The sequence below is a fragment of the Herpailurus yagouaroundi genome, unplaced genomic scaffold (genome assembly GCF_014898765.1).
Source record: "Herpailurus yagouaroundi ecotype Mexico unplaced genomic scaffold, PumYag 161, whole genome shotgun sequence".
Classification (NCBI taxonomy): Eukaryota; Metazoa; Chordata; class Mammalia; order Carnivora; family Felidae; genus Herpailurus; species Herpailurus yagouaroundi.
Window position 1 is genome coordinate 8,378,804 of NW_024412402.1, and position 27,864 is coordinate 8,406,667.

The following is a 27,864-nucleotide window of genomic DNA, read 5'->3' on the forward strand; positions in this document are numbered from 1 at the left end:
CAGGGGGAGAGGAGACACCAAGTGCTTGCTCTTAATTCATGGGAGCCAGGTGGCTCACCTTGGGGCCAGGGAAGACAGGTGCAGGGCAGGGGTGGGCCAGCTCTGTGTGAGGGGTGAAGGGGATGGGCCCTGGTAATCCAATATCCTCTTGGAGCCACTCAGCGCTCCAATCCAAATCCATCACTGCAAATGAACCAGGTGACAGGATTAAATATCCCCTAATTGCAGTCCCCCGGGAGGGGCTGTGCCAGCTGTCTCTTCCACATGCCTAGCCCAGCAGATGGGAGATCAGATACCGAGGGGTCACTTTTGAGAGCCCAGAAGGCAGCCTGGGTCCCGGCCACCTGGGCCAAGTGGAAGGAGGAACAGAGGGCACACTGGGGTGCTCTAATGGGTCTGAAAAACAGAATACTGAGTACCGTCTGGGCCCTAGGCTTCTTTGTAGTAAGGTCTCCACTACTCGCTGCTGCCACTTCCTTGTCCTCCTCATTCACCAGGACAGGATTTGAGCTTGTCCTCTGAGACTCACTGCTAGCAATAGCTCTCTGTTACTGAAAACCAGAAAACCCTAGGGGTATGTAGAAGTCTGCCCACGCTAGGTCCTACCTGGAGGCCAGCCTGCTCCTCACCGAACCCTAAGAGGCAAGGGTATCTTGTCCTTCCTCCCAGTACTCTCAGGAAAGACTCTCTACAGGTTTGCTGGGTTGTGTATTCTGGTAATCGGGGCCCCAGTGAAAGGGGGGTTCTCCAAATCCACTGAGGACCAAGCAAGAAGAAATGGAACTTACGTTTAGGCTCAAGACATGGACTTGAGTGCGAAGTCAAAGCTCCTGGGCTGCGGAAGCTGTCTGGAGCCTCTCCGTTGGCTGGACTGAGAAAGTCCGTAGCAGAGGCGAGGTGGCTCCTGGCAGGCCCCCAGCCCTTCTCTTCGAAGACCTTTCCATTCGAGAAGCTCTGCTGCTGTCTCACCTCAAGGCTAGTCTCCCCCAAATCAGCTCCCATAAAAGGGTGCTGGGTAGTTAGTCTGTGGAAATAAGAGGCATTTTCGTTTAGCTGAAATCATGATATTGCAAAATCAGCAGGAGCAGGTACAAGCCAGGAATAGCTCTCCATCCAGGGAAGGCGAGACCACAAGGCAAAACGAAGGTTTGCATGTCAAACTTCACTGAGGCTTGGGCGAAAGGCAGAAATAGGCATTGAAAGGGCCACTCAGGGCCCACGGTGAGAGGGCTGCCTGAGGCTCTGGCGACCTTTGAAGCAACATGATTGTTGAGAATGACAAGACCTCAGCAGAAGGGCCGGGACTCAGGTCCATGCTCCTGGGTGAAGCCAGAGATCTCCTGGCTCATCAGCCCCAGCACTTAGGAGAGGGTCCGATGCCTGGTCCAGCCCTAATAGATCATCTCATCTCTCCTTTTTTTTTCGTGTATTTGTTCATTCATTAACTCAACAAATGCACTTTTTTAAAAAAAAGAATCTACAATTTTTTTAGAAATATGCCAAGGGCAAAAATGATTAATACTACTGCTGTCTTTGTCCTTAGGGATCATATGTCTGTTGACTGAGGGAAGTCAGTGCATTGCTCTGAGCTTGAACATCACCATCCATCAAATGGAAGTTGTAACACCCAGCCTAGGTCCTCTGTACGGTTGCTTAGAGGTGCATGTGAGATGACAGACGGCAAAATGCTCTGGGAGAGCTCTTTTGCAGGAACCATAAAAGTGAGCAGTATTGGGAGTATGGCTTTAGCTCAGAGAACGATATGGCTAAGTCACCAGGGAGCTGACTTAAACCCTTTTCCCTTCTTCCTTGGCCTTCCTTCTCCCCTTACTCAAGCTCTAAACAGAGACTTCATCTAAAGAGAACCATCCCATGACAGAAGGGACAACGGGATTTCCGGGTGGTCCGCTGGGCCCACGGACAGGAGACCTGCAGTCCAGGGTGCCAAGGAAACCAGGTTGTTTTGGAGTGAGTCAGAAGCAGACATGTAGGCTAAAAACAAGGGACTTGGCCCCTTTCTGCATCTCTGCAGTGGTCACGCACCAGCTGAGCCCAGCAGTTCCTGGTTGTGTCGCAATTTTAGGAAACCCGCAAATCTGGAATCTCAACATAGCCCCCCAGCCCCTGCAAACTACTTGATGATTCCTGGTCATGGTGACTTCTGGCTAATAGTGTGCTATCATATAGACCAATGGGCCCAAATGTTGGAATTAGGACCTCAAAAATGATTCTGATAACCAGAAAACTTGACAACCTCATATATAGACAGTCCACATGGGCCCATATCTTGTCTCTCTCTATATACAGATCATTTATATACAGCTCATATATAGAGATCTATATGACATATAGATATATATACACACATATATTAGGACAGAGCACGGGATAGACATTTAATAAATGTTTGGTGACTGAGTAAATAAATTCATTGAAATATATTCAAATACATTCAAGGAAAGCACAATGAGGGGCAAAGGTCAGACTTTTCTTTAGGATTGGAAGCTTTCTAGGAACCAGTTATATCTGATTATCTTTCTGGCTCTCTACTGTCAGGGTACAAAACTGAGAAGCCTGGAGTTGAGCTTTATGAGCTCTTTGTTAGGTTAGTTTTGAATAAATGGAGCTCTGCTCGCACTGCCATAAAATAGAACTTGGCGTAAGAACGGTCGGTCTTGTTTCTTCTCTCACTGTATTTTATTCTTATTATTGTAGTATCAGTAATAACAATAATAGTAAATGCTCTTGCTTGCGTTTTCTCATTTTCTCATTAGGGATCTTATGAAAGAGATTGGGAATTATTATTCCCACTATACAAATAAAAAAAAAAAAAAACCTCATGCATAAAGAGGTCATATATCTCACTTTCCCTGCAATCAGCCAATCGGAAAATGGCAGCATCAGACTCCTGACTTGGAATCTGATGTTCTTCGTACCGTTCCAAACTTCCAAAAACACCGCGGCAGATCTGAATCCAGTGACCTCCCACATATGTCATTCCAAATGTGAACACGGAATGACTGGAATCATTCACAAAGCACCAGGAAATATTCCTTTTCCAAAGAATCCCATTTTATTTATTTTTTTTTTAAATTTTTTTTTCAACGTTTTTTATTTATTTTTGGGACAGAGAGAGACAGAGCATGAACGGGGGAGGGGCAGAGAGAGAGGGAGACACAGAATCGGAAACAGGCTCCAGGCTCTGAGCCATCAGCCCAAAGCCCGACGCGGGGCTCGAACTCATGGACCGCGAGATCGTGACCTGGCTGAAGTCGGACGCTTAACCGACTGTGCCACCCAGGCGCCCCAGAATCCCATTTTATAAAAGCTCTTCATTTTATGTAGGATCATTAAGAGGTTGAGTAAGACAGATAACATAAAGAATCACTCCCTGCTAATTGAAATGCCGGCAAATCATCTCTGAAATGATAATGTAAGCTAATAGGAAAAAGGAATTTGTTTTAGAAGAATCCGGTATGTATGTGACTTTTCGGAAGTAAACCCGGCACTAGAAAGTCAGGTAAGTGTGTACCCTTATACACCAGACTTCGGCAGGAAACCCAGTCCTGAACTGAAAATAAATTGACAAATAAGCTGCTTCTCCTTTCTTTTCTCCCGGAGCTGGGTCCTTGTGTTGTCAGAACATTCCAGCATCCCAGCGACGACACTCAGTCAGACCATGGGCTCATGTATTTTCAACGAGGCAGCTTGAGCTGAAAGAAACTTTCAATGGAGTCCAACAAAATGAGCACAGCCTTAGGCTGGATCCAGATGATACCCAAGGACTGAAAAATGATGGCAATTTTCTGAATATTCCAAACTTGTGGATTGTGAAAGTGTCATTCACTTCACATACAAGCATAATGACTGAATATTTAGGCTGACCTATTACCCTAAATATTTTTTTTTCAACGTTTATTTATTTTTGGGACAGAGAGAGACAGAGCATGAACGGGGGAGGGGCAGAGAGAGAGGGAGACACAGAATCGGAAACAGGCTCCAGGCTCTGAGCCCTCAGCCCAGAGCCCGACGCGGGGCTCGAACTCACGGACCGCGAGATCGTGACCTGGCTGAAGTCGGACGCTTAACCGACTGCGCCACCCAGGCGCCCCCTACCCTAAATATTTTAAGCAATGCCTAAATTCATGACTTTCCTTAACTCCTGCTCATTTGGGGCAGAACTGATCAATTACTTCATCCTAAAGTCAATTTGATTAAATAGCCCATCAATTCAGTTTAACATCTGGCTGTTCCAATGAACGAGCTCACTGACAAAACAGACCAATAATCTTGAGGATGGGTCTTGGAACCAGTAGAGAGATAGGGTAGGAAGTAGAAGTCACCAGCTTCCCAATGTGGGGCCACTTGCTATAAAGCAAGAGCTGATACAGACATGAACAGAATAAAGGTACCCTCTACTCACTATGTGTTTCTGGGGCCCAGATAGATGGACAGTTCTTGTCCCTGGAGAACCTGGCTGCCTCGTGGAGCAACCCGGCTCCCCACCAGCACCCTCTCCTCCCCAGACCACAGGCATCCAGGTCCCTGTCAGCTCTAACAGGGGGTGGGGATTGGTCAGGCCATTCATTGGTTCTGAAGTTTCTACTACTTAAACCAATTTGTTAGGTGCTTCGTGATTTACAGCCACAGTGGAAAATGGGGCTGGGTATTGATTCTTGGCCTTTTCTATTGCAAATGGGCGTAATGTTTTATAGTATGTCAGAATAATAGCAGTGGGCACTCTATCAATGTCAAATGTTAAAAATGATCAGCTATTGTGATGTAGGAGATTAAATATGAAAGCTTGATGGGTATATAAAAGTGAAATGGCAATAATAAAGGGATTTTTATGTTCGGCTCATTGCTCTCTGGAATCCACCTGGGGAGCTATTAGAGCCAATTGTGCAGATCAGTGACATATCACCATGGGTTAAAGGACGGGACAGGTGCACCCCTTCCCAGGTGCTGTTCAGCCTGGCAAAGTGAAATGGGAGAACCCAAGTGGAGAGACCAGAGTTCATCTGGCCCTACCTTTGGGAGCCTGAGTGCAACTTCTAGGTTAACAAGGAAGGGAAGGTACAAGGTGACAGAGGCCAATCAGAAATGCCACAGGTCTTTATATCCCTCCAAACACTAAAGTCCGCCTAGAGAATTCTTCCTATTCTTTAGGGTCTCTGGAGGGATGGAAATCCCATTTTATACACCTAAAGAAACTTACAACTGGAAGAGATCTTGTAGGTCACCTTGAATAGTCAACCTTCTCTTTTTAAAGCTCAAGGAACTGAGGCCCAGAGAAGTAAAGAGATATGCCCAAGGTCACACAACCATTGAGTGCTGAGTCTGGACCAAATCCAGCTCCAGGCTGGAAATGTCCTCACTGTAGATCAGCATTGCCCAATAAAAATATAATGAATGCCCTATATGTGGCATTAAATATTCCAGTAGCCACATTTAAGGAGTAATAAGAGACAGGTGAGATTAATTTTAATATTTTCTATTCAACCTAACATAGGCAAATTAGTATCCTTTTAACATGTAATCAACATAAAAAGTGTTGAGGTAGTTTACATTCTTTGCATCATGCTGAGGCTCTGGGTCCATTTTACAATGACAGCACATGTCAATTTGGAGTAGCCACATGTGCTTGTGCCTACCATGCTGTATTTGCAGCTCTACACTGAGATATATGAGGCCAGGGCAATGTACGCATATCCCCTGGAGAGGCAGGGAGGGCCTAGGCGAGGGCAGGCGTACTTTGAAAAGGCAAATAAATACTACAATACACTTGGAAACTTTTAAAAACCTGATTCATAAGCACAAGCTACATACAGATAGTAAACCTTGACAAAATCTTAGGACACCCTGAAGACAGACTGTCAGTCACGTTATGAGTCTTCTCAGGGAGGTATGGAAGGTGAATTAGAGTTTCCGGGCGTTATTAGGGGTCTGTGTTTGCCAAAAATGAGCATGAACTTATAGGCTAAGAAACATGCCAGCCCTTTGGGACAGAGCAGTTTCTCAGATGACGTTGTTGCCACCACAATATAAGTTACCGAATGCGTTTCCTAAGAGAATGAAACTCAGTACCTACAGTCTCAGGTGGAGGTGGAAGCCTGAGACTTAATGTAGGACGCCAGGGAACCCTCGAGGCATCCACCTGCCTGAGCCGTCCGTATCCCTCTATCAAACACGCAGGGGAGCAGCAGCCTAGCCCCATGTGCAGGTTGGCCCATCTATGCCCTGGCACGTCCACTGGGGATGCCCAAGGGAGGAGGGGGGGAAAGTCGTGGCTCCCAGCTTTAAGCTGGAGATCTGGCTAGCGGGGCCCTGGAGGTCACCCCCTGGCCAGCAGGCGGGGAGGCAGGAGCCGGGGAAGAGCGGAGATCAGGATGCCATGCGGCTTTGTGTTGCCATTACCAGGAGCAAGCCAAGCATATAACGCACATAAAGCCAGCCTGAGAACGAACAACAGGTCCCTTTCAGCCAGAGACAGCTTGTCACTCTGACAGCTATCAAGCCAATCAGAAGGGTAAATTAAGGCATCCTTTTCTTTCTTTCTTTTTTTTTCCCTCTTTTTTTTTTCTTTCTTTCTTTTTTTTTTTTTTTTTTTTTTCCTGAGGAGCAAGGGTTAGTTAAAATGCTGATCTGCAAGTGACAGGTTTCTGAGCTGAGAGTGAACTGTCACCGCCAGAGCCTCTCAGGAGGAGCATGTCAGGGAAAACCAGCAGGCTCCTTATAGACCTGCTTGCTCCGTAAGGGCATCCCGGCTCAAGTCACACAGTCTGATCTGCCTCCTGGGACCAAGAGGGTGAGAGCACCAGTCTGCACCAGCTCCCACTGCAGTGGGATCCAGGGATCAACTTTCCATTTTGGGGGAGAAACCCCTCCTTCTTGCCCTCATGGCAGCATTAATAATTAAGCGGGTGCTTTAATGATGTGGATGTCTCGTTACGGGAGCGACACCGAAATACGCACAGAGGCACACACACCCTCGCGTGTGCACATGTCTTCTGGAAACCAGACATCAAATCATTAAAAAAAAAAATTATCGTGAGCAAAAATTTTAAATAAAAACAAGGGATGTATGTGTGCTTAATTACAAGAGGACTTTATTAGCCGGTGCTAATTAAAGCATGTTATGGCGTCTGACGAATGTCTAAAATTACCCATTTTTGTAAATAGTTTTGATGCAAGTAATTTGTTTAAAGCTAGAACTTGGTGGAAAAGTTCAAGCAATTTTATTTTTGCCTGGGCAGCACATTATGCGATGTCAAGGGGGATAATTAACGATTAGTGGTTTAATGACAGCAGCACATTCATTATCCTGGTTCCAGCTGCGACCAGGACTTACATGCTGGGTACCCAAGCTTGCTCCACCCCCAGCTCTGTGAGAGCTGACAGGTGAACCCATTTCACAGATGGGCATCGCCAAGGCCCAATGCCTGCCCTCTGGTCTTCCCAAGATCCCAGAAGTGTCCTAAATGCACACTCCCTATGCCTCACGGACAAGGGGCATCTTCCAGTCAGCACTGTCTTCACAGACCCTGCCTCTTGTGGGTGTCCCAGGGCAGCGGACAGGTCCAATTGTGAGCTCCGTGGTTTGGTCCCCTCTCCCAGGAGCACCGAGCCCGACCCAGAGAGCAGTGGCTCCTTTCCGAAGCTAGGAAGGCCGTCGCCGATCCTTTCACTGGCCCTCGCCTGTTGGCTTCCTCACCTGTTCCAGTGCCTTCTTCTCACCCCACCAGAGCGAAAGCAGAGCTAAGTACTTATCCACACGCAATCCAGGCCTTTTAGAAAAAGGAAGCCTCTACATTCAAGCCCAAATGAAATACATTGGCTGTGCGAGCAGGACCATATCCTCCCAGTACCGTCCTGTGCCTTGGTTTTTATGTCTCCCCAGAATGGTTCAGTGCCCTGCTCTGGACAGCAGGCTTTTTGTGGGGGGCAGGGAAATGGACTGATTGACCTCATGGGGCTCCGTTCAGTCTGTAAATCTGAGACAAGAAAGGGTGACTTCCTAGTCAATACAGAGGGTTGCCTTTACTGTTCTTAACCCAGGCATACTTCCTGGAGGCAGGAAGGGAGACTCAGAAGAAGATCGCAACATACAGAACATTCTCTGTTTCGTCACCCGGCCCCACAGAGGAATCCCCCTCCTTCTTTCTCTCTGTTTTTTTTTTTTTTTTTCTTTTTTCTTAAACCAAAGTTTGAAGGCAAATCCACTGTGGGCTGAAGGAGGCACTTTAAACTTCACTTGCTTCCAAGTTTAAATGGGAAGACTTGACAGGTATGCTAATGCTCCTCTATTAAGTCTGCAGAAAATGACATTAAAGGTATTGGTTAAAGACACGGCTCAGTGTTTGAGCAATTTAATGAAGTGTTACACACAAGCTGACCTTGTAGAGGGAGAAGCTCGCGGCTCTCTCAGCGTTTCGGGAGGCCCTGGCCACTCTGTTTGACATCTGAGCTTAACACCAACCCCAGACTCATTACTGTCTGCGAGGTTCTGGGAACCGCCAAGGGGGAGACCGGCCTTTGCTTGTAAAGTCCAGTGACAGAAAGGAGAGGTAAAAATACAGGCTCCTGATCCTCAGCTGTGCGAGGCCAGAGGTGCCGGTTTGAATGACATGTTCAGTTTTCATAAACATGGGCAGTGGCCCCCTGGGGGAGCCAGACAGGAGAAAAGGAGGGGTTCTCAGAGTGGGCAGAGTGGACAGGGTCAGCCGAGTGTAAAGGCCAGAGCTTCTGGCTGGCATCTGATAGCCAGGTAAGCTGGCGGAGCTCTGAGGGGGGTCTCTGACAGGAGAGCGGGCAGCCCCACAGAGAGTCCAGGACGAGCTTGCCCGAGCCATCGGTGGCACTACAGAGATGTGAACCCCTAGGAAGGTGGGGTCCCCAAGACCCCTAAAGCAACCTCACTCACTCACCAAATCATTCATTTGTTCATCAAACGGTATCAAGCCCCTGCTATATATCACTTCTCTCTCCTACCGCACCCCATACGCTATGTTTCACCCACACTGGTCGGCCAGTTCCTAGAACATTTGAAGCTCCTTCCCACCACAGGGCCTTTGCACACACTTTCCCCTCTGCCTGCAATGCTCTTCTGAGATTTTCATAAGGATAGCCATTTTAAGCCTTCCAAAATCAGTTTATCTATACTCTTATCAGAGAGACAGGTGCGCAGCTCATGGACAAGTGTAAGACCCACAGGTCTTGCTGGGTACACGACAATGAATAATTGTTACATTGATGATACTTATAATCTTTTGCTTTTGAGTAGCTCGTTATGCCTGTCAAAGTTCTCTCATATGTTATCTCATTTGAGGTTTCTAGAACCTCCTAAGGCAGAAGGGAGGTTTGCTGGCTATACTTATGTAGAGGCAAGTAACCTGAGGCCAACAGAAGCTGAGAATGTCCAGAGAGACAGGGCTGGACCCAGCCAACATTCAGGTCATCTGACTCCCAGAGAAGGGCTGTTTTCTGCAATGCGGTGCATGCACATTTAAGGGCCAGGCCTGGAATGCAGGTTGCAGAGCACCTCGGCCTGGGGACATGTGGAGGGTGAATGAGCAAGAGCATCAACCAGAGCAGTGTCTCTTGCATCACACATGCACATTGCTGGCAGCTGGAGACACACAGAAGGGAAGCCCTGCCTGCAGGAAGCCTTTACACCCACGCTGAGCTAAGGATCATGTGTAGAGTCTTGGACAAGTCCCTGCTGATCTATACTGTCCCTTCTCCCTGCTCCTTATCCCCTTTGGTCTCTGCCAACAGCTGCCGCCTTCCACCCCTGTGTCAGCGGAGTTGGCTTATGCAGAAGAATTCTTTGGAGGAAGAGCCACAATCCAGGCCTTATAGGGGAGAAATTCATTGATCAATGAACATTTGCGGCGTCCCTCCTCTGTGTCCTCCCCTCTGTTCAGGCTCTAAAAATAATAATTGACATTATCGAGTTCCTGCTCATGCGGGTCTGTGCTCAGCCACTTACACATGCTGTGTGCCTCCACTGTCACCACAGTGCTGTGAGAGGTACAGTCACATTCCCACCTTTCAGGCAAGGAAACCAGGGATCGAAGAGGTTAAATGATGGGTCTGAGATCACACGGTAACAGGTGGTTCAACCAGGCTGTGGACTTGGGGCTGCCTGACTCGGGATCAGAGAGTCAGGGTCCGCAGAGTCCTGTGCACATTGTGGCGGGTGGGAATGATGGCCTTTGGGGGTGTGTAGGGAACGCACCAGCCAGGCAGCTGCACAGAGTGGTGTCACTGACTCCAGAGACCAAGGGCTTCCCACCACAAGATTCCATCTTCTCTGGCAGTCCCTCCGGGGGAGCCCCTTGCAAAACAGCCAAAGGAGAGTATGGCAGACCTCATCTATTGCTGGGCTGTGTGGTGCAGACACAAGAGCATGGCCCCTTCAGAAAAGAAGGTTGGAGTAGTCACAGAGGGAGGGCTTCATGGAGAAAGCGGTTTGAGACGCCAGATCTCAGATTGGTGCTAATCTCCCTACTTCACAAACATCTAATGATAAAGTTATCACGGTCATTACTGTGAATCATTTCGTTGCAGGTCCCATCGTAGGTACATGACATTATTATCACATTTAATTCTTACAACAACCCTGTGAGGTAGGTGGATGAGTGAAGCCTGAAACTCTGCTCTCTCCTAAGCTGTTCTGATGCCATGTCCAATGTGATACAGCAAAGAGAATAAGGGCTTTGGGTCTAGCAGACCCACATTTGAATCTCATAGGACTGTTGTGTTGTGAAACTCCAGGAAGGGTCGGGGTTGCGAGAGTAGTCAGCTATAGGTACAATATACACGTGGCAGACACAAAACAAAAGTTAAGGCTAATGAGCAGTCTTGTGGTTGGATTGTTGAGCCTGGTTAAAAAAAAAAAAAAATGTTGACTTAATTATTCTCACTGGTAGCAGGTGAGATTTTCGAAGACTTAGGGTAGTGGCTGAAAGAGCAGGCATTAGCTCCAAACACCTGGGTTCAAATCCTAGCTCCGCTGCCTGTAAGCTGTGTGACCTTGGGCAAGTTCAACCGCGTTACTCTGGTTGCCTCCTTTTGAAAATGAGGACAACTACAGCATCTCCTCGTAGGATCGTTTTGAAGATTAGAATTAACACATGCAAAATGCTCAGGGCAATGCCTGCCCTCCTGTAGTGCATAATGTGTTGGCTACTATTAACAATTCTGAGTCTTTGTGTTGAACGCCCATTCTGCACAAGACGCCGCGGCAAATATGAAAATGAACCAGGCCTAGTTTTGGCCTTGGATGAGCACTCAAATAATTAACATAGCCCAGAAGGGGGTCGGGTGCTGTTTGTGAAGGACAAGAAAAGCATTTATAGAATGATACCAGTCCTGATTGGATGGGGTCCATGATGGAGAAAGAATTTGAGCTGGTGCTTGAGGAAAGGGCAGGATTATATAGACTGGGAGGGTGATCACAGGTACCGTTCTCACCACCTCAGCAGCCATCAGTTAGTAGGGTGTCTCATGTTCTCTGGGTGACACCCACCAAAAGGAGAAAGAAGTCCATCCAACTAACATTGCCCTTTAGCACAGTGGGAGTCTCCATGCTATTCCCAGTGAAGAGCTTTCTGGCGTTTGCATGAACACAAGCCCATTCTTGTTTTCATTTTGGAGCCCTTGGGCAGACCCAGCCTTAGCCCACTCCACCCAGGCCTTCTGCAAAAGGAAGTGCTCAACTGACACGATGGCACCCACACTCTTGGCTTTGAGTCCACAGCTCAGGCACGACTGGAAGTGGGACTTATCGGAGAGGTTTCTGGAAGGCAGCAGGAGCTGGAAGCCTGGGGCCCAGTCCTGGATCCCACGGGGCCAGACCAGGAGCACCTGTACCCTTCCCTTCCGCTCCTTTCCTGCTCTCTACAACCATTCTCTTCTTGGGTCCTTCCTTGCTGCTACCCCTTTCTGGTTTTCCTTTCCTTTCCCCCCTGAGACCCCCCCCCCCCCACCTTCTTTCCTTCCTTCTTCTTGGTGAGTGCCATTTCTGGGATTTACTTAAGAACCCCTTGTGCACCCCACAACCCTACACTCCAGCATCTTCGTGCTCAACCCACTTCATGAGCCTGAGGCTCACCCTCCCTTTTTCCTGGAAGGTGGACAGATAACATGGCTGGGGCCAGAGCAGAGAGAGAAAGAGGAGGAGGAATAATCCTCAGACCAGTAGGAGATAGGTTCTTCTCCTAAGGAGGAAAAAGAAAGCCAGGAAAGAATCCACTCACAAACCTTTTGAAGGGACGCGGAGGAAAGTGGAGAGATTTTTTTTCCTCTTCTCCTTCAGGAAAAAGAACTTTTAAAATAAATAGCTGACAGTGTCTCTTATTTGAGTAATTCTTCGGTGGTTATAAATGTGCCACTCTAGAGTGCTTTATTTAGAAGTTAAAAAAAAAAAATGTATTCTCCAGGAGAGAGCTCAGCATCACCCAGGAGAGCAAGGCTCACTCTCCTCCCGGCTCTCCTGATGCCCAGGCTCAGACATTCATATATTCTCCTATAATCTGATCTACGTTCTAAAAATTAAAAAAAAGAAAAAAAGAAGAGAGACATCTGGTTCTCCCACACATCTGACATTTTCCTTTATGCCTGGTTTAACTTCTTTATGACAGCCTGGGTTCACTCCATTGGAGAATTCCTCTCTTCAAATGAGCTGCGTGTTTTATGTTTGAAAATTTTTCTTTAGACAAACCTGGTAATTTTTCAAGTTAAAATGTGTACACTTGAAGCACTTAGGAATCTTAAGGATCCATCTGATCGGCACATGAATCTGAGGTTATTCATGCTAAAGTCCCATATCTAACTGCACTCTTAAAAAATAATAAAAAGCAAGTGACATATTTTTACTTGTTTTCAAGCGAAAACCCCCAGACTGTCAGTTTTCTAAGTAATTGATTAGTATCTCTGCACACTCCCCACTTTTCCCTTGACGACACGTAGTTGTGCGGCTGTTCCTGGAGTGCACCAGGCAGCTCAACTTGGAGCAGGAAAGGAAGACAGGGCCCATGAGGTGAGCTTCCTCTTCTCAGTGGGGAGATAGATGTCCCCCCTGGCGGTTCATGTCTGCTGCGTCCAAGGCCAGGGGCTCTTTGCTGGGCTGATGTCTGGCTTATTGACTTCTGGGCTTGTGCAGTGCCCTAGAAAAATGTAGACTTTGGAGCCCAGAACCTGGATTTGACTCGCCCTTTGCTGACTGAATCACCTTGGAATGCCTGCTTGACCTCTTGGTGCCTCTGGCTTTTTCATCTATGGAAAGGTGTTAGTGAAAATGTAGAGTTGTATAGTATAGTATAGTATGTATAATATAGCATAGTACAGTAAAGTATAGCATAATATAACACTGTGGGTTATACTAAGTGCTCAGTAAACAGTACGTCCCTGTGTGATTTTATTTGTTGGTTTAACATGGCAGGAAGCCAGATTACTTAATAGCCCACCTCCTTCAGACCCTTAAGTAGGCCAGCCAGGGGCAGAATGTAAAGTTCAACCCCTCATTCCTATTTCATCATACCCTGAGTTCCAGAAAGAACTTTGGTTATGGTAAATGTAAAGGGATAACAAACACCCCCTCTGCAAGCTCTGCCCTCCCTTAACCACCTGCTGTGAACTTCAGGGCCATCTATGAACCATAGAAACTGCATTCCTTGCTCGTGTTATATACATTGTGAGCTGGGCACACCGATACCATATACAGAATTCTATGCATCAGTGTCGTATAGGTCCTTTTACCTCTGGTTGTGTTCATAGTGTGGTCCCTAGACCACCAGCACTGGCACTGCCTGGGAGGTTTTCAGAGGTGCAGATTCTCAGACTCCCATCCCAGACCTACTGAATCATAATCTGCATTTTAATGAGACCCCGGGGAATTCATATGCACGTCAGAGTTGGAGGACACAGTCCCCGACCACGGCAATATTGCAGGAGCCCAGACCGCCTCAGAAGAAGGACCTTCCATCTACCATCTCCCACTGCTGGGGACCTGGAGCATGTACCCATAAAGTGCCACCAGGTGACATGAGCTCCTGTAGTGGTGGTTGGTTCGTGTAGATACCCTTCAGCCTCTTTTCCTTTTGTTCCTCTGACACGTGCTGTGTATGACAAGGCACAAGGTTGGGGTGGAATCATCTAGGCAAGGCCTGAGGCTACCAATCGGAAGTCTTCCTGAGGCGTGAGCTGATACTCCGAATGTATCACCATGATTCTTTACATCGCTATGGCACTTAAAGCTTTGCACATACCACATCATTTGATGCTCAGAGTACCTGGCTGCTTGAGGGGGCAGGTAGCTATCCAGAGAAGTAAAAGAATCTGCTCAGAGCCACCCGTGAGTAGATGGTGGGGTGGTGGGCAAGGACTCTGGCGTGGTTGGTATGCACAGCGATTTATAAATTTGTGCTGCTTAGAGGAACCCCGGATGAAATTTGAAGGGGCTTCTTCCCCTGGAGGATCTGTGGATTCTGGAGATATTGAACAGAGGTTTGCAGCCCAATCAATACTAAATCAATTAGTTTAGCCTTCCAGATAGCTCTGTGTACTCACCCAGGGCTGGAGACTCGACTCCCGGCGTGGAGTCAAAACTGCTGATGCCAATCACCAATCAGCCTGCAGCATTGATTGAGCACCCACTGTGGGCAGCACCCCACGCCAGGCAGTGCAGGGCAGGGGGCGAGAGGCACAGCAAATAAATGTGCTTTTGGAACTGTGAAGGAGGAAGGTGTCCAAAACGCTGTTCGATGTTCTGTAGAGAGAGAGATATGTCCAGTCAACGTCTGCTTGAGTTTTGTGCCAGCAAAATAAATTGTCTCAACAGATGAGTTTGTATGTTTTCTTTTGTTAGAAAAAAAACCCCAAAACTATATAACTCAATGAATATCTGTCCTTTGCCTCAGCTGCCAGCAAATCCAGAGTAAATCTGCCCAAATGGTATAATCTACTCATTTCAGGAGCCTGAGAACATCAACTGTTTCTACATCCCTTCAAGGCTCTGCTCTGTTCCTTTTGTTTTGTGTTTTGGTGTGGAAATCACATTGAATCCTTTTCTGGTAATAGATAGGGCGTAAACACACACGCACAACATTACTTCTGTGTGGTAGAGGAAAGGCGTGCAGCAGTTTCCTGAGGTGTCTGATATGGGGCCTTAGAACTGGGGAGTTGGGGGTCTCAGGCATTCTACCGATGGGACGGGCAACAGTGCTCACACCCTTCCTCCTTCCTGGGCCCTGAGTGCCCCATTCACAAAACAGGGAGTTTAGGCTAGCTCCAAAATCCTGCCAGGAAGGTGAAAGGGAGGAATAGCAAAAGGACAGGTACAAGTTATTAGAAATGCAGAGACAGTGAAGAGCATGAGCATGCTTTGGCATTGCATTCGAGACAGAAGCTCTCCTGGAGCTTTGAACCGGGTGTGTAAATCAAACATTAGTGTATGTGTCTTCGCGGGGGCTCGGGGGAAAGAGGAGAGAGGCTATTCAAGCTGTAGCAGATGAAAGAAAGAACGGCCACAGACTGTTCCCCTCTGGTTTTGATGCTGAGTCCAGAAACTGTTTCCCCACTCCTTGACCTGAGTAGGTCATATGACTAATGGCCTGAGTGTAGCCATATGACTTTGCCCAATGCGAACAGGGGCTTGAAAACTTACGCACACTTCTGGCGTTGCCCTGTCACTATTTTTGGAGCGCAGCTTCCCAGACTAGCCTGTTAGATTGTGACAGACACATGGCCCGGTCACCCTCATGGCTTTAGCCAACCACCAGGGGTGTGATGGGGCCGTCTGGGCCAGTCTCCAGTCAACCCACCCGCACATCAGTGAGCCCAGCTGAGATCAGCCCAGCCCAGCCCAGAATTGCTCTGAAGAATTGTGATCGAAGGAAATGGTGATTGTTTGAAGCCACTAAGTTTCGACGTGGTTTATTACACAGCAAAAGCCAACTGCTAACCCCAGTTGGGAGGGCATGTCTATTTGAAGACATCAAATCCTAGCTGGGGGAACCTGCTGGGGAGAGAAGGTAGGTGGGGACTTTTTCTCTCCATTTGCAAAGCTGGATGACTTCACACCCTCCCAACTCTTATCCCTGTCCCCATTCTTTTTTTTTTTTTTTTCCCTCTTTTTATCCATCATGCTTCCAGCAGGGGAAGGAAGCAGACGTTCCCACTCTTGGTGCTGCATACCTGCTAAAGGGAGAGAGGATTAGCTGTGGTAGACCAGCCAGGGAGCAGGACGCCCGCTAGATAATTAACCCATCCTCCTACATACCTTGGCTTCCAACAAAAGGAGCTGTACAAATCGACCCAACAAAATTATCGGTGCTAATCTCCCAGCCCCTCCTTCCCGCTGTCCCTCTCCTGGCCAGCACCTGGCAGGGCTGTTAAGCCATCACATTCTACCCCCCCTCAACCCCCAGCCCTGTCCCCACTCTCCTTTTCTCTCTTTCTCAAGTTGTTACCGCACAGGCATCACGGAAGGAATCAAACAGGGACAGGTCCTATTGTTCGGCAAAGAGGCAAGAAAAAAAAAATAATCAAAAAAGCAGGGGACTTAAAAAAGACCAGAATTATTTCTCAAATAGAATGGGAAAATCTAACATGCCTTATCACTACGGAGAACAAGCACTGTGCAAACGCCCAGGCCTCTGACTGGCATGCCGCTTGTTTTGAATAGACGCATGACATTGTCAAAGAGCCTGCCATTGTGTTGCTGAAAGGCACTTGCAACATTGCATAAAAATCAGGCGTTCGTGTCACCCTCAGACTAGTCAAAGCTGCTGTTTTTTTCTTTCTTTCTTTCTTTCTTTTTGAAAGAAGAAAGAAGGAAAATAAGAAATGTCCCCAGAATAAGACCTTCAAAGCCAGATAAATGTTATTTTTGAAAGACACTAGGAAACTGGGCACCCAAGCAAAGCCGCGAACGGAAGAGGTATTCCCTTTGGAAAGGGTGCCCGTAGGGCAACGGGGAAGTCAGAAGCCGGCGTGGGATTGGACACATGGCTTCTCCCGGACTTTGAATTCTTCAGGCTAGACTTGTTGTCTAGTACCTTCTGGATTTGGCCAACTCTCTTGCTGCCCCGATTATTTCCATTGTGAGCTGTTACATAATTTACACGTTTTGTTTTCCAAAACCCCTATAGTGTCCTTCTCATCTGTCACTTCTTGGGGAGGAAATGAAGTTTCAGACCTTTGGAATTCCAGAGGGATCTAAACTCGTCTCCGGGAACTGTGCTTATCTCCAGCCACCCTTAAACCATGCTGAGGAACCCGGAGGGAGCTGACCAGGGCTGTTCCTCAGACACCCCTCTACACTGCAAACAGCCTGCAGCTTTCACCGTATGTGGCGACTGTAGATAAAGAGTTTGATTGTTCTCCTGGTCAAATAGGTAAGTTCTCCCCCATGGAACTTAGAAAAGTCATCAGAGAGAGCATGGCATGTTCTGTCTGGTCACTGCACCGAGAGACAACTGTTCCCTGTTTCCTAAAGGCTTACTGCAGGAGAAGGTGAGGTTCTGGAGTCTCTGGAGAAGTTAAGAGATTTGCACGTGCACATAAAGCCCGTACTGTGCTCTAATCGATTGCCATCCCTTACACTCTCACAGATGCAACATTTAAGAAGAGGGAAGAATTTAACTCCAATATTGATTTGATTTGTCGTGCTTCCTGTGGGGAAGGGGGCAGGCCGGGAAACCAGTTCTTGGGTGGGCAGTCTGGCTGATGGATGCTCCCTAATTGCAAGCTTTGATTAGTTCAGCTGCTTCTAGATTTCTGGCTGTTAACAAATGGCCCTTAGTCTGTGCCTGCTGTCCTCAAAGAGAAGATGAGACGCTTCCTTGCACCTAAGAGCTGCCCCTAATGGGCTGGCAGCTCCCTCCCACAGACCAGTAAGTGTGGAGGAAAGAACTGTGAACTCCCAGCCTGCCGCATGCTCTTGGGTTAGCCATCGGACCACCTTGGGTTAGCTTCCTCATAGGTAAAATTGACTTTATTTTATTTATTTATTAATTAATTATTAATTTATTAATGTCCCACAGGTTCCAGAATGGATTTAAGGTGGCTTAGCTGTAAAATGAAGGGATTAGGCTAGGTGATCCCTTCTGGAGTATCCTCCCAGCTCCAGGATGCTCTGACAAGCCTGCTTCCCACTTGACTTTGTAGTGTCCGCAGTTCAATTCCAAGTTTGAGGGATGCCAGCTGCCCCTCAAGTATGAGTGATTCAGAGTCACGGAGGGACTGTGGGATTGCCTGGGGGGACGTGTGCCTCCCGCTGTGGTAACACTTTGTACTCAGGGTTTCACATCAGCACACCAAATTCTGTATCAACACAATTCCCACTCACCTTTAATAGCAAAGAGTTTATACATCGGAGCAATTTCCAAGTAGTTCCCTACACGGAATAATTCTTTTTTAAATCCTCAGCAACATAATACAGCCCCTTACTGACTCTCAGCCCTGTGGCTCAGCCCTGTGGCATCCCACAGCCCTGCCCATCACTCACAGGCCGCCAGAGCCTGAAGTCTGAAGAGTCAGTTTGGGGCACTTCCTTCTAAGAGTGACGCTGACAAACGGGGGTTTGTTGTGAGGAGTGTGATCAGGGAAAGAAGGGTGTGGAAGAGGTGCCTTATGGGGAAAATTAGGTGAAGCTGGGAAAAGAGGAGACTTCCCATTTGCAGAGCTGTCATGACAGAGAGGACATGGAGGTGTTCAAGCTGCCCCATCGGTGGGATGGGGTGTCTTGGGAGGTGGTGAACCACAATCACTGCAAGTATGAAACAGAGGCCAGGTGGGCACCCGTGCAGGGCCTGTGGCAGGAATAATGCCTCCTTTGGTCCATTTCAGCAAATGGTTGTTGAGAGGACCCACTAGGAAGCAGGCTCTGCCCTGAGGTAGGTACAGTAGGAGATGCAAAAGGGCATAGCTCTTCACTATTAATTAGAATTCTCCGGGTTACAAGCGACAGAAACCAACTGGAGATGTTAGTCAAAACTGTGGACATTTATAAAGATGCAGGGACGACTTTACATAAAGGGACAGAGAGATGCTGCTGAAGCAAGGCAGAGTCAGGTCCTCAAACACCAGCAGAGTTCAGATTTTTGCTCCCTTCTGCACGTCTTTTGATTCTCCTTCTTTCCTTCTCTTCAGAACTAGCTTTGTCTGCTTCTCCTGTCCCTGAAGTTGAGAACATGGCAGTTGACATATTGTAGGTTTAGCCTTCTCTCTCTCCCAGGTCCTCATTTTCCAGAAAGGGACACTAATTGGTCCAACTTGGGCCAGTTGCCCAGGTACTTGTTACTGACAAGCGTCGTTCCCGGAGGGCACTGCTGTCACCTATGGATTGGACTTAAGTCGAACAGTTGGCAGAAAGAGGACAGAGATGAGAAGAGAAAGCAAAGAGTGCCCACCACAAAGGCACAGTCCTTGGACTCAAGGAGATTATAGTCCAGAAGGGAAAGCAGACACATAAACCATGAACCCTAGTGTAAGGCCAACTGTGGCACATGCTAGAACAGAGATTTGTGGTCCAGATGGTGCACGGGAGGGAGGAATTCTGATAGACGGAACCAGAAGGCTTCATATGAGAGAATTCCATATGAGAGCATTCCAACACGGCTAGTTTTCTGGCTTTGTTGCCACTGGTGGTGATAGTGGTGGTAATGAATTTTTAACCTCACAAACAAAAAATAAATACATTCTTCTTATTAAAAAATTGACCATCTTCTCGTAATCATGACATACATATCCTTTTAGACTATGGCCACAAATTTACATTGATGTAAATGTCTTATCATATAAAATATATGATTATTTTGCATGTTTTACATAAATAAAATACCATACACATTATTATTTTACAGCTTCCATTTTTCACTCAATAATACCTCCTGGAGAGCTACCCATAATAGTATATATTAGAACCAATCCTATTCTTTTCAACTAATGCATATTATCCTGTCATATGACTACAATGCAATTTATTTAAAGATAATATAATTTATTCCTCAACTGATAGGAATCTGGGATGTTTTCCATTTCTCACTTTAAAAAATACTGCAATGGACATATTTGTACATACCTCTTTGTGCAATAGTACAACTGTTTCTCTAGATACAGAGAAGTGAAATTGCTGGGGTATAATATATGCATACTTAAAATTAAAAGGAAGTTGAAAAATTGGACTCCAAAGCAGCTGACCAAATTTCTTCATCAGTGTCTGAGAGTATGTTTCACAACACTCACACTTGACAAATATTTACCATTTTTGTGGGTTAAAAGGGGCATCTCACTGTTGCTGTGATAATCATTTTCATGGATTATGGGTGTGAATATCTTCACTTGGCCCTTCCAGATCCACTCCCCACATCTCTCTACCCCGTTCTCTAAGAAGCTGGCCTGAAGGACTATTCCAACAGGCTCCTTGTCCTTCATCTTCCAGCTGGATTCAGCCAATAGAAGGTTCAGAGGACAGGAGGAGAATGAAGGTGAGGACTGTATTCCTTTGTTTCCTTCTCTGCCAGGTCCCAGTGGGTTAATGCACCCTGGACAGTTGCTGTCATCAGCTCTCTCCATACAGTACTCCCAGATTTCTACTCTTTGTCTTGGACCTTCAAGCCTTGAGGTGGCAATAGCTTCCAGTGTATCAAATTATGCGTGTCTCTGGCGTTGTTTTGCTATTTGCTCTATCAGTTATTGAGAGGAAGTTGTGAAAAACTATACCTGTGGATTTCTTTATTTCTGCATTTAGATTTGTCAATTGTCACTTTCTATATGGGAAGCTCTGTTGTTATTAGGTACACAGACACTTAAGATTATTTAGGGTGTTTTTTTTTTTTTTTTGATGGACTGACCCACCATTTAATGTCTTTATTTCCAGTAATATTTTAGTCTCAAAATCTGTTTTTTTCTGATAGAAATATAGCCATGCCTGCTTTCTTCTGCTTATTCTTTGCAGTTTGCATCTTTTATTTTCAACCTGTCTGTGCCTTTATATTTGAATATTTTAAAACACCACACAGTTGGCTTTTTAATGCTTTTTGGAGGAGGAGGACATACATGCTATTTAATTGTGGTAAATATATATAACACAAAATACACATGGTATAAAATTATTGGCCCAGGATCCCTTGTCTGTTTATTTAAATCTGGTCCACACCTCTGTAAATGGTCCCTTTATTAAACTTTCTTCAAATTGCCTAATTTCACCCTCTATTTCTTGCTGGGGCCTTGGGTGATAAAACCAGTGAGGTTGAGTATCTCTTTGGGTTTCTATCAACCATACTAATGTCTTCTGTGAATTTCCTGTTCATATCTTCTGCCCACCCTTCTAGGGGGGTAATCGTCTTTTTCTTGTTAGAGTGACTCCTTAATTTGTAAGCTGTCTTCACATAACCTCAATACTTATAATCTCTTGTCTGTTATTATATGTTGAAAATATTTTCTTCAAGTCTGTGTTTTACGCTTCCAACTTAGTTCATAGCATCATTGTGACAGCTAAGTTTTAATTTTTTTTTTTTGAGAGAGAGAGAGAGAGAGACAGAGAGAGAGTGGGGGAGAGGAAGACAGAGAGGGAGAAAGAGAGAGAATCCCAAGCAGGATCTTCACTGACAGTGCAGAGGGGTTTGAACTCATGAAACCGACAGATCATGACCTGAGCTGCAGCCAAGAGTCTGACGCTTAACCAACTGAGCCACCCGGGCGCCCCTTAATTTTTGATATAGTTATATTTATCAATCTTTTCATGCTGTGTCGGGGGTCAGCACAGTTTCTAGAAATGGCCAGACAGTAAATATTTTCACTTTCATGAGATCTACTGTCTCTGTCACAACCACTCAACTCCCACGGTAGCACAAAAGCAGCCCAAAACAATGCATACAACAGATGTGTCTGTGTCCCTATTTTTACATAAAGATAGGTGGTGGGCCAACCCCTGCTCTATATATTTTGCATATTTTCATTTATTTAGAAGGCCCTCCTTACCCTAAGGTCATAAACAAATTGTCCTATAGTCTCTTTTAAATATTATGAATATCTTTATGCTTTGGTTTTTAAGCTATTTGGAATTGATTTTTGTGACTGGTAGAATCTACCTCTATTTTTTCCCCTAATGAATAGTCAATTGTCCCACCACAATTGATGTGAAATTCCACCCTTATTTATTTACCTGACAAATATTTATTCAGTGTCTACTATGTGCTAGAGTTGGTATTCTAGTCTTTCAGCCTGCTTACCTATTTTTGAGTCAATACCACAGAGTTTTATTATAAATATATAGTATGTTTGATATCTGAGAGAGCACATCTCCTTTCCTTTTTCTTTCTTTTAATTATCTTGATTTTCTTGATATTTATGTTTCAATATGGATTTCAAAATTAGCTTGTCAGGTTCTATGAAAAACCTTACTGGGATCTTGATTGGAAGTGCATTAAATATTTATAGATCTATTTGGGGAGAATTGACATCTTTGCAATATTGAATCTTCTATATCAGGAGCGTGGTAAATGTCTTCATTTTTCCAGGTTTCCTTTTATGACAATAATGCCTGGCATATTCTTAGCCGAAAGAAGACTTGTTTCTCTGACTTGTTGGCTAGGCCTGTCAGAGTAGCCTCAGACTGACAGGTTAACTTTGTACTATCTCAAACTTTCCTTCCCATTTTCTAGGACCCTCTAAGGAAATCAGTGTAAAGTCAGTTGATGTGTAAGAAGAGACTTTCTTATTCTAGAATTTTTCTTCATCTCTAAGAAACAGAGTTCCCATTGGTACATACAACTCCAGGCCATTTGGTAAAATAGTTCCTTTTATATTCAGGGTGTCAGGAATCATGGGAAATCTTCCGGGGTTAGGTATTTAAGAGGACATGATCATGCATGTAGTGTCATCAGCTAAATGTAGTGATTTAAAGACTTTCGACAGACAGGTCATGAGTGATTACCGTGAGCCAGGAACTGTGTTAGCTGCTGGGGCACACAGAGAGAACAATCCAGTCCCTGGATAATGAGCTTGCAGTCCAGGATTGGAGGGCAGGGCTACAGGTCACCAACACATGAACAAGTAATGTGTCCTCTTAGGACAGTGCACACGGGGGACTATGGAATCATAGCAAAGGAGACTTAGCCCACCTGAGATTCGGCAAAGGCTTTCTGGAGACGATGATGCCTAGGCTGAGTCTTGATGAAGAAGTAAGATTAAGCCCAGCACAGAAAAGTGGGACGGGAACTCCGAGGAGGAGGAGAAGCCTAAGTGAAAAACACTGAGGTGTGAAACCTCCTGGTGTTTGCAATAAAGGAATTCTGAGCAGTTTAGCATAGCTAGGGAATACGACGCAGCCGAAAAGGCAGAAGGTAGGAATCAGGAGAGAAACAGGAATCACAGAGCACCTGCCAGTGCCTCACAGAGTGCAAACTTTTTTTTTCTGTGAGCAGTTGGGAAATATGGCGTTTTTCTTGGAGCCTTGTTAGAGATGTTTAAGTCACCCACCAGCTGAGTACAGATGATGGATTTAGTGAACCTAAGACCAAAGTCAAGGAGACCATGAGGAAAGGAGTTCAATAGCCCAGTGCAAAGGGGAGGTTGATCTGAACCAGCAAGGAAGAAAGGGGCCATGCCTCCAGCCAGCCATGCGGCACTGTGGTTAAGAGCATAGACTGCAGTTGGCGAGCCTGGGTTCTAGTCCCTATTTCCAATAGAGACTTGGACAAGTTTTTTTGGCTGCTCTAAGCCCCGGTTGCTCATCTCCAAAACAGAAATGATCATAGCTTTATTCATTTGCCGGGAGGACCAAATGAGAGAAATGCCCAGCCCAGAGCACCTGCTCCATCAACCTTCGTGACACCAGCAGCAGTAAGGGCAGGAACAATGAATGAAAACGTAGTTGTCATGTGGGTCCTACAGGGGACAGATTTGGTAGACGGGAAAGAGCATCCTCTCTTGCATTGCCCACCGTGATCTTTGCTTATGGGGGTTTTGGCAGGTCTAGAAACAGTGGCTTTGGGGTATGGTGATTATATCCAGGGCTCTTGGATAGCACGGAGGCCTGGACTTATAGGAGGGAGGGCAAGTAATCGGGCCCTTTCTCATGAATCACAAGGGACCAGGAGAGCCAGGCCCATGTGGTGGTTAGGGTGGGCAGGAAATGGGAGTCAGCCTGGACTGGGGGTGGGGGGAAACCATGAAATTTGTCACATAAAACTTAGATTTGGATCTTGGCTCTGACACAATCACCTGCTCCGTTACTTTGAGCACATCTTAGAATTGCTCTATGCCTCAGTTTCCCCACTCGTAAAAAAGGGAAGAACTAACCACGGTGTGTAAAAGCTTACTTCACCTACTTGTAAAATGCAAAGGAGATAGTGGAGGTAGAGGCACTATTAATATAAAATGGTGTTTAAATGTTAGCTATTTTGCTAAGTGAAGGTGGGGCCCTGGGGCGAGGCTGGGTATCTGGGAGCTGCTCCACACCACAGCCCAGCAAGCTTCAAGTCCAGGAAAGAATTCAATTATTGCAGCGTGTAATTTTCTGTTTGCAAAGCTCATATTGTGTATGTAATTGAATCAGAATAAAGAGATCCAAAGGCTGCGGGCTTGGGATAAGGCTTTGGAGCTGGACTCCAACGAAGCCAGGCTGCGGAGGGGGGGGGCTAGCCGGGGCGGGGTGGGGGGCACTGGCTGGGAGTGAGAGGGAGGGGAGAGGGCAAGGGGAGCAGAGGGCCAGGCGGGTCCTGGAGCAGGAGCATTGCCCCTCTATTTGCTTGGTTCCTCCAAGCCTTGTTCCCCCAGGGACACAGAGGCTCTTGGCTTGGAAGGCATCTCCAGGTGTCACTCGCCCTCGGCTGGACATCTCTTTTCTCTTCTGCTGGCATGAGAAGACTGAGCCGCTCAGGTCTGAAGGCTCTTTCCTTCCCACTCAAGCTGCCCTCTTGCATCCTTCTCACTGCCTTCTCCACCAGAGTGCATTTCAAGCCAGGAAGGTACCTCTTTAAAAAAAATTTTTTTTAAATGTTTATATAATTTTAAGAGAGAGAGAGAGAGAGAGAGAGAGAGAGACCATGAGTGGGGGAAGGGCAGAGAGAGACGGAGACACAGAATCCAAAGCAGGCTCCAGGCTCTGAGCTGTCAACCCAGAGTCCGACAAGGGGCTCCAACATCATGACCGGAGCCGAAGTCAGACGCTTAACCGACTGAGCCACCCAGGCGCCCCTAAGCCAGGAAGGTACCTCTTGAGAAGGCACGCCAGAAGCCAGGTCAGGAGTCATGGGGTGATTTGGGTCAAGTGACTAAGGGTCCTCGTAGGCCCCAGGACTGTCCCAGTTTGAGCTCTGTGGAAAACGCCTCAATTCTGGGAACATCAGGTGGTTGATCTCCCTAATTGGGAGAGAGAGTGGATTTGAAAACAACGAACAGTGAGACTCAGGGCTTCTGGACACCAAACAGCCTCCTCTTAGATGCGCTCAGCCAACATTCTCCCCAAGGCCGGGAGACGACACCCCTCCCTATGCAGGCTCTGCAGGAGGACAGAAAGGCTGTGGCTTTTCTGAAGTCGGTGCTGCTGAAAGGAGGAAGGGAAGAAGGATCTACTCCCCCCTCCCATTGTCTCTGAACTGGTCTGTCCCCAAGGCCCGGCCCCTCTGTCCCTGCCTACACTGAGTGCTCTCAGTGGCCCTGCATCATACAGCCAGTGCCCTGCCACCCTGTCCCCAATTCCAGCCTCACACGCTCCCTGTCTTCCCCGACAGTACGCCACACTCCTTCTCTTCTTCTCTAACCCTGGGGAAAGCGAGTGGGATTTGGCAGTTGGTCCAAGCCAGGGGAGACTAAGGGATTGGATTCGAGCAAAGAGCCAAGAGCAGGTCGGAGACCAGCTGCCTGATGACATTTCCTGAGCACTAACAAATCTGACTCCAAGACAAACAGCCGGGGAGAGACGGAGACTGGCGGCAGGCTCACAGAGCGGGAGGCAGGGGAGAGAGGAGGAAACGGGGACCTGGGAGAAAGACAAAGTGAGAAAAAAAAAACACAAAAAAACACAGCACACCCAACCCAATGGCCCAGAATCTCTCCCACATCTGCAGAATCAGAAACACTTATTAATAGCCAGCAAAAGGCAAAGAGGAAGTGTCTCATTGTCTGCCGCTGTCATTCCTCACTGTGACGAGCACTTAAAATGTCAAGACCCCTTTCAGCAGCTACGCACAAGCAATCAGGCCCTCTCATCGGTCACTGCGATTTCGCAGCCGCTGCCTCTCGTCCCCACGACTTATTTCCACGCTGTGTTTGGAGACAAGGCGTGTGGGATCACATAAACAAACCCCGTCTTTGGGAAGGACGGCCTGTGCGCAGGGGTCCAGGGAGTCAGGGGAGGGCTGGACTCGGGGGAGGAGGCCACAGCCTGTCTCGCCTACTCCGGGACATGGGAGAAAAGGTCATCAGGCGGACATTTGGAGGATTGGGTCTGGACAGGGGGTGGGGGCTGGGCGCCGAAGGTTTTCCTTGCTCTGGGAGGTTGGGGGCAGTCAGCTGCTATGGAAAGGAGATTCCACATCAGCCGTTTAGGCAACCAAGGCCTGTTTTCTGGAGGTGGGGGTTCCGGTTGACCATTGTCTCTTCTGAGGGTCAAATAAGACAAAAAGGGCTGGACGTAGGAATTAGGTGGGAATTAGGTGGGATAGAAGGCAGGACATCCTGATCCACAGTAATAGCTAGATCCACAGGAAGCCAGACTGGGCTGCAAAAAATCACTTTCCCTGAGGATCTTTGCCTGCTGTTACAGTCCCTCTACCTCATTCTCTTGGGTGGAGTCCTGACGGGGGTGGGGACGGGGGACAGGAGGGAATACCCTCTCCGGCAGGGGGGCACCTCTGATCGTATTAATCTGCCAGGCCTACAGTAACAGGTACCACAGCCTGGGGGCTCCAACCACAGAAATTGATGGTTTCTCAGTTCTGGAGGCTAGAAGTCCACGATCAAGGTCCCATCTGAGGGCTGTGAGGGCAGGACTGGTCCCAGGCCCCTGGCCTAGCCTCTGGTGGTTACGGAAATTGATGGCATCCCTTGGCTCACAGACACATCATGCTGCGTCTGCCTTCGTCTGTGGGTGGCATCTCCCTCTACGAGCATCTGTGTCCGTGTTTCCCCTTTGGATGAGGACACCAGTCATACTGGATTAGGGTCCCCACCTCCCACTCTAGGACAACCTCATCTAAGTCTCCAACAACCCTATTTCCACATAAGGTCACATTCTGAGGTACTGGGGGAGAGGACTTCAACGTATGGATGGGGGAGAGGACATAATTCAACCCATGACTCTTATCACCAGGAGAAAAAGACTATCCAGAGAGGGAGTAACCCAGCAAATCAGGAGTTAGAGGAAGGAAGAATTCTGGCATCTATTCCCCCTGGCTCCACAAAGACATATCCCTGTTTTCTGTCTCCATTCCAGGAGCCAGGATCTGCTTCCCAAACCCCCACTTTTGGGGCACCCCGGTGGCTCAGCCAGTTAAGCAGCTGACTTCGCCTCAAGTCAAGCCTGCTTCCAATTCTCCCTCTCTCTCTGCCCCTCCCCTGCTCATGCTCTGTCTGTCTGTCTCTCTCAAAAATAAATAAACATTAAAAAAAAAAACCCACCACTTTTCTGTAGCCCCCACTTTGACTCCCCAAGCAGAGTCAGGGGCCTGGCTGTTACCACGGAAGGGAGCTTGGGTCTCTTGCCCCTGAAGGGCCAGCTAGTGCCCAAAGCATCCCAACCACCAGAAATCTCAGAACACATCTTCAAACTCCCCATTGCAGGTTCCAGGAAGGACGCGATGAGTCTCTTCACTGACAAAAGGAGAGAAGGTAGGAGTATTTCATAGTCTG

At 47.2% G+C, this 27,864-nt stretch overlaps 2 long non-coding RNA genes across 3 annotated transcripts in view; one reads left to right on the plus strand and one right to left on the minus strand.

Moving 5' to 3' along the window:
- The window catches only part of LOC121035424 (uncharacterized), a 19,377-nt gene extending 3,696 nt beyond the window's left edge, over positions 1-15,681 (minus strand). The window contains exons 1-2 of the long non-coding RNA XR_005792883.1: positions 15,671-15,681; positions 14,182-14,192 (exon numbers count right to left, since the gene is read on the minus strand). This is a non-coding gene — a long non-coding RNA (uncharacterized LOC121035424). The remainder of the gene's footprint in view (positions 1-14,181; positions 14,193-15,670) is intronic.
- On the plus strand, positions 12,000-27,556 carry LOC121035425 (uncharacterized). 2 transcript variants are annotated; one of them, XR_005792885.1, is made up of 3 exons: positions 12,000-12,015; positions 17,157-17,402; positions 27,449-27,556. It is a non-coding gene; the product is annotated as an uncharacterized LOC121035425 (long non-coding RNA). The 2 variants fall into 2 exon arrangements; XR_005792884.1 differs by lacking the exon at positions 27,449-27,556 and adding an exon at positions 20,363-20,474.
- Positions 27,557-27,864: the final 308 nt, after the last annotated feature.